This window comes from Elephantulus edwardii, unplaced genomic scaffold (assembly GCF_000299155.1).
Source record: "Elephantulus edwardii isolate Elephantulus edwardi_28Jun2011 unplaced genomic scaffold, EleEdw1.0 scaffold00033, whole genome shotgun sequence".
Taxonomy (NCBI): domain Eukaryota; kingdom Metazoa; phylum Chordata; class Mammalia; order Macroscelidea; family Macroscelididae; genus Elephantulus; species Elephantulus edwardii.
In genome coordinates, this window is record NW_006399783.1 from 6,880,334 (window position 1) to 6,887,841 (window position 7,508).

Consider the following 7,508-nt stretch of genomic DNA (forward strand, 5'->3'; position numbering starts at 1 on the left):
CAGCGCGCACACACACACACACACACACACACACACACACACACACACATTTCCCAACATATACACACACCGAGGGGCTCTCAGTGAGTAATCAACCCGTAAAGACCCAGCAGTCCCACAGGCCGCCATGCAAGCAGCCCTGTGGAGGTCTCACAGAGGCCTCACCTGGGACATCCTCACAGGCACAAGCCGCAGAAACTTCTGGAGAAGGATCCACAGAGACGAGGCTGGGGCACAGGCAAAGGAGGGCCGAACTCCAAAGGGAAGGCCTTACTAGTCTTTATGCTTTCCCTTCAAATTAGAAATATCTTCATGCTTTCTTCAAATTTTAACAATCCTTAGCTTCAAAGGTTAAAAAAAATGCTCACAGTTTGAATTCATCGCTGCTTTGTGGGAGAAAGATGAGGCAATCTCCTTTCATGGGATTTACAGCTCTGAAAACCCAATGGAGGGTCAGCTATGAGTTGGTTTCAACTCTCTGGTACATAACAACGCATCTACAGATATCATTGCTGTTGAGTTCAAACTGACTCATAGCTGACCCCCCTCCCCCCAGCAGGTTTCCAAGGCAGTAGTTGCACAGGAGGGAGTTGCTTGTCTTTCTCCTGAGCTGCTGCTGGTGTATTTGAACCATTAGAGAGGCTTGGCTTTTGAGTTAGCAGTTCAAATCCCTATGGCCTATGCTACCAGAGCTTCCTGGAGATAGACACATATCTCCCCATTTACAGTTAAAAAGACACATGTGACAGATGCCTTCAATATAGTCAGTCAGTGAAACAACAGATTGCAACAGACCACATCATCTATTATTTCACTGACTATTGAAGGTACCTGTTCATGTCTTTCATCCAGCTATATAGACGGGGTCACTCACTCAGTATCTTCAAGTCAGTCCTGACTCATAATGACCCACCATTCATTTTCTGAGGCCGTAAACTGAAATGGGAGGAGACTGCCCATCTTTCTCAACCCCAAATTGTTGGGCATGCATTTATAATTGGTTTCTTGTTGATTTGCTGTTTTAAAGAAAGATGAGGATGAAGTTCACTCTGCCCATGCATTTTGGGGCAGTTATCCAAATATTTCCTTAACACAAAGTCCTAGAATTAGAACTTGCTGGATCATGAGACTAAAACAAATATTTTTTTAGATGCTCAATTGTTCTACAGATGGTTTTACCAATGGGCACTTCTGACACGGACTTTCCAAAGGCGCCTAATCAAAAGTTATAGCTAAGTCCAAATACAAACAGAAAGTGAGGCCAGAGAACCATCCTCCACCAAAACTTGGGCCTTTTACATGAATGTTTTCAAGGGAACAGGAGGAAAATAGAAAGGCAAAGGGAGGTGTCCATTCTCTGGCTCTCACACACACTTAGGGTTTGTCTGGGTGGAATCACTGTTAAGTATTTTAGGCACCAAAGCAAGGGGAGGGTGCAGGTATGAATACAAGTGGCTTCAGGGACTGAAAACGAGGGCACTTTCCATCGCAAGCCCAGCTTCTTCTGTCTGCAATTGACGTAAGTGCATTTAGACGCACAGTGGGACTGGTGCAGGCTCCCTGGCTGGACCTGATTCAATGAGCAGGGCTCCAGGCTGGAGTCCGGCGCTGAACAAAGGCCCACGATGACAGCAGAGGTCAGGTGGTGTCACCAAGGCCATATCACTGCTCTCCATCAGCCTCCAGGAGAAGGGGGCCCTGGTCTTGTCATCTAATTCAATTTCTACCAGGCATCCGGGCTACACCCGAGGCTCCAGAAGCCACTTACTATGGGCCCAGGCTTTCCTGCCAAGTGAAGGCTGCCTCCAGGCCACCAAGTCCCCCCCTCCACGTCCCATTGGGGCTGGGCTGCTGTCTTTGGCCTCTGAGAGAGAGCTTCAGCCACATGTCTGCTGCTGAAAATTAGAATCAGGTAGAACAGAAAGGAGAAAGGTTTCTAATAGTCAGCTTTACCCATTCAGGGAACCTGGAAGAGGGACAGGAATTCCCGTAATGCAATAACCATCTGAGTCCAAGGCCTCCCTGATGGACCGGAAGGGACAGCCATTATGCAGAGGCTGCAGTCTGCAATCAAGAGAGGAAACTGATAGAGAAACAGTGACATTTGGAAAGAACAATTCAGTGGACATACTGAGAGGCCTCCAACAAAGGCAGTCACACAGACAAAATCCTCCCTTCCCAGGGCAGTAACCTTGTTTTCTGGTCACCGTTTTCCTTCCATATCCAGCCTTACTCTAAGTGTAGGTGTTCCTGAGTAGCAAAATAGTTAAGTGCCTAGCTACTAATCAGATGGTTGGGAGTTTGAATCCACCCAGCCACATCTCAGAAGAAAACCTAGTTCTAGACTTCCAAAAGGTTATTGAAAATACCACGGACCATAGTTGTTCTCAGACACAAGAGGGTCCCAATGAATTGGTGCTGACTTGATAACTTTGTGGTGTGGTATCTGAATCTACCAGTCACCATGAGAAGAAGATGGGCAACTCGCCCCTCTTGAGACTTACAGCCTCTGAAAACCCACTGGAGGGTCAGCTATGATCTGGTTCTGACTCACCAACAATGAGTTTTGGTTGGGTTGTTTCTTTTTTTAAATAGTTAAAGAATCCCAGTATAAAGCAGTACTTTCTTTCCATCTCCTTTCCTTTGCCTTCTTTCCGTCCTAATTGAGCAAAACAGTAGATTGTAGGGAATTTATCTGTTCCCCAGGACAATCTGCTTGTAAATTTTATTAATTTTATTTTCCATTGAGCCTCTTTTCTCCAGCTAACAATACGGCTGCCATCCATCTGCGGAATTGTATATTGATTTCATAAATACCTCCAGTGGGCTGACAAAGTGACAGCTTTAATGGTGTTACTGATGGGGCGTGGAGGGGGGATCAGGGCTGGGTGCTTCATTTTCGGTAACTGTCCCTTCACAATTATCACAGGGCCTTTGTGAGGGTCTCTAATAGGGTGTTTATCTCAGGGGGGTGCCAGGGCATGAAGCTATTGTTAAGTACTATCCTTGAGAAAGACAAGAGTCACCATTTTCAGCTGACACTTAAATAAAAATAACAAAATCTATCCATAATGCCCAAGAGCCTAGTTCTGGCCAATTGCTTGTTGGAGCTTTAGTGCCTCACCCTTCTTGAGGGAGACAGCTTATAGTGAGTGAGGACTGTTTGGAAGTGATCAGAGAAAGGGATCTTTAAAAAAAATCTTAAGAAACCTTTAAAAGAGAGGTATGAGAGTAGAAGAGGGTGGAAGGTATGCTGGGTTTTCTGGCAAGATAAAAGATGGGTGGTGGGAAAGACTTTTTTGGTTGAGAAGTGGTGTTAGAGATTGGGGTGATTTTTTAAATAATTAGGGCTCTGGAAGAAAAGGAGAACTGCATTAGCTAAAGTGCATTTCTCAGCTTCCGGAAAATGATTAACCGACTGATTATGCAATCCAAAAACACAAGACCAAAGAGGACTTATTAAGGAGACAGTAAGTCAAATAGGAGTTGGCAAGAACCAATATATCCCCCTTCCATCCAACTCCCCCCCGCCCCTTTTTAATTTACTAAAATGCTTTGGACACAGATTAACTTTCTTCACAAATTTATTATTGCTTCGTCTACCTTGAAACGGGACGTGCAGACACTTTGATAAATGGATTGAAAGGTTGTCTAGTTCCAGGGGAGCTTTTGAAATAGTTCCCGTAGCTCTTACTGCAAAGTCAGGCAGGCTTTGTTCTCAGAGCGACTGGGGTCCTCACCTCCACCCAGCCCTGCACATCTACACACTGCACATCTACTGGGGCCACCTCGGGGGACAAGGACAGGAAAATGTTCTCTTCTTTCCTTCTCCAGGGACATTGTACTTGTCTCAGTCACATTCAAGAAGTCCTGTGCTAAGCGGTAGCTTGTGGGATGGATTTTCACTGAAGTGTCAAACCCCAGTTATTCCAATGCCACAAAAGAGGGCTAGAAAGCTGCCGGAAACTTGGGAACTGTCGTTTCTGAAGTGAGTGGAGCCACGTATTAGCTGTATGAACATACACATTCCTAAATGTTCCATGCCTCAGTTCCCACATCTTTCCAGTGGAGCTATTAATATCCTGATTTCATAAGCTAAATGTGAAAATGTAATGAGTCGACACACGTGAAACACCTAGCACAGCACCTGGACCATGCATTTCGGTGCATGGCTGCATTTATTTCTTAGACTTCTCCCCAGTTAGCTGCCCTGGGTTTACCTCCCTGGAAAGGCCTACTAACAAGATCCCCATGGACATATGTGAACTCTGCATTGAGTAAAATGCATACGTGTTGATAATACTCTGTCCATTAAAACAGAAAGACTTCTTGTTCTTGTTAATTTTCTCCTAGACAAGAGTATCCATATTTGATCCCAGTTCTTCTTGTGATAACAAGAATGCTGATTCAGAAAAAAAGGTCTGTCTTAAGTTGGGTTCTTTCAGGAAGCAGATGGAGAAGGGGAGAAAAGATGTGGCCAGTGTCCAAGCAACTGGGCCTTTGAATCCCTTTATCAGGCAATGCTTGGTTAAAGAGCAACCAAGAACAAGTTTCCAGGCTCTTTCTATTCTCCATTGGAGCACAGGTGACTAATGCAACCCAAGAGCACACCGTTGAAGAGGCTCTCAGCTCAAAGATGCATTTAGCAGCAAAGTACAAAGGAGCAGGGGAGAGAACTTAATGCTACTAAAAAGAATCCTAGGAGAGCCAACCCCAAATTTCCATAAGAACACCTCAAGGATCAGTCTCATAAATCGGGATATTCTCAGAAGATTAAATATTGGTGTTTAAAATGGCACCAGACTTAGAAGACCTAGCCTATGATATAAATAGGCCTGCAAATATAGCTAGAAATGTGCAACTAGAAGAGGATAAAATTGATGAATGGAACCTTTTGAAAATTAAGTCCCTGTGAGCATCAAAAATTTCTTACAACAGGGTGAAAAGAACACCTACTGACTGGGAACAAACATCTGGCAATAACATCTCAGACAAGGGTCATATATCAAGAGTTTCCAGAATGCTATAGGGCCTCCACAAGAAAAAGACTAGTAACACAATTGAAAAATGGGGAAAAAGACATGGAAAGACTTTTAACATAGGAAGACATTCAGAAAACCTACAGACACATAGAGAAATGCTCAAAATAATTGAGAACCAGAGAGATGCAAATAAAAACTGCAATTAGATCCCATCTCACTCCAGTTCTTGCTGTTAGGTGGCATCGAGTCAAGTATGACTCATAACAGCCCTATGGACAACAGGTCTGAACTCTGTCCTATCCTGTACCATCTCCACAGTCTCTGACACACTTAAGCCCATTGCTTCAGTCATTGTGTTAATCCACCTGGTTGAGGGTCTTCCTCTCCTTTGCCATCCCTCCATCTTCCCAAACATTATGTCTCTCCACCAAGAAATAGCCTCTCCTAGCAACATGCACAAAATATGTTAGACAAATTTTGTTTATCATCTATACGTCCAAGGAACATTCTGGGTGCATCTTCTTCAACATGTATCTGTTTGTTATTGTTATTTTGGCAGTCCTTGGGATATTCAATACTCTTCTCCAACACTGTAGTTCAAAGGCGTCAATTCTTCTGCCACTATTCATTGCCTTACTCCAGTAGCAGGAACAAAGTTTAACAGGACAGAGGGTAATAAATGTTTGAAAGAATGTGGAGAGATTGGAACTTTCATACATTGCTAGCAGGATTGCAGAATGGTGCAGGTACTCTAGAAGAAAGTTTGGTGTTTCCTCAAAAAAACTGAACATAGAAATTTCATGATCCTATTGTTGCATTCGCAGCCCTCAGGACAGTCTTTCACTGTTTTTGTTCAGACATTCCTCTAGGTCGTATAGCCCTGGTGTACAAGTTGCCGTCCCGCGGACACTCGTGGTTGCTGTGAGGCTGAACACTGACACGGGTGTGTCAAATGCGTTAATGGTTGGCTACAATGCGGACTGAGAGTGGGGTGGAGCTCCCCGATTGAACAAGCGTGGAAGGAGGAGTGGCGTCCACTTCCATAATAGCTTGCCTCCGGAAACCCTATGAACTTGGAGAGAGGATGAAAGGCACCCAAGCATTAAGGACTCTCCTTCATAGGGTCGCTATGAGTCACCTGCGACTCGACGGCACTTAACAACAACAACAACAACATTGTTGCATTGGTTGTTGTGAGGCTGAACACTGTGATACTGATGTGTCCAGTGCGTTAATGGCTGGCTACCCAATGTGGACAGAGAGTGGGGTGGAGCTCCCCGATTAAAACAAGTTTGGAAGGAGGAGTGGCATCCACTTTGATAACAGCTTGCCTCTGGAAACCCTATGAACCTGGAGAGAGAATGAAAGGCATCCAAGCGTCGAGGACTCTCCTTCACAGGGTCACTATGAGTGGCCTGCGACTCGACGGCACTTAACAACAGCAACAGCAATTGTTGTATACTGTAGGATTGGAACCAACCCCTATATGACCCTCTAGTGGGTTTTCAGAGGCAGTTAATCACATGGGAGACTGCCTATCCTTCTTCCATGGAGCAGCTGGTGGCCTTGAAACATGTGCCTTCAGGATTGCAGTGCAGCTTCTTGACACTAGGCCACCAAAGCTCCCTATGACCCAACTATTCCACTACGAGGAATATACCCCAAAAAATTCTAATTGAGGCATGGACAGAGATATGTACACTGATGTTCATAGCAGCACTGTTCACAATAGCCAGAAAAATGGAAATAGCCCAAGAACTCATCAATAAATGAATTGATTGAAAATGTGTGGTACATTCAAACAACAGAATACTATTCAGCACTAAGAAGCAATAATTTCAAAAAATATATTAATATAGTAGAGTCTAGAAAGCATTATGATGAGTTGTTGTTGTTGATTGCCTTTGAGTGGAGTACGACTCATAGTGACCCTATGAACAAAAGGCCTGAAGCTCTCTCTTCTATAACTATCGACATATATCAAAGTTCATGGAGTGTCTGGAGGCATGTTTGAGTAGACTAACAAAACCCCTCATTAATTCTTGATTTATTAAACTAAAATAAGGACATTCTAAAAAGCACTTACAATTAGAAATATGATTGGATTTTGGATCAGGGAAGTAGATGCCCATTTTGATTCTCTTTGGCCTAATTATATATAAAAATTAGCATTTACATCCTAGTAGGGAGAAAGTATCCTACTGATGTGTTACATATAAATAAAAATTAATTTAGGAATTTCGAAACTATTTGAAAGTCAATCCATAAATTTAAAATTTTTAGTAATCTTAATACTATCATCCTATATAAAGCTGATTACCATCTACCTGTCACTTAGTCAAACCATCTATCATAAAATTCTAGATGCTATGTAACTGTTATTTCAATTACTGGCAAGATCACCATGGTGGAAGGTACAGTAGAACTTTTTAAGATAGGTACAGTAGAATACAGCACAGATAGACATTCTTCTGATATTCTTTGTTTTCTGCCAAGATCCATCTAACATTAGCTATAATATTCCTA

General features: G+C 43.3%; 1 protein-coding gene across 1 annotated transcript in view; it reads right to left on the bottom strand.

The window, feature by feature from the left end:
• SLIT3 (slit homolog 3 (Drosophila)) overlaps positions 1–7,508 on the bottom strand; it is a 915,040-nt gene that overhangs the window by 269,565 nt on the left and 637,967 nt on the right. The window lies entirely within an intron of this gene.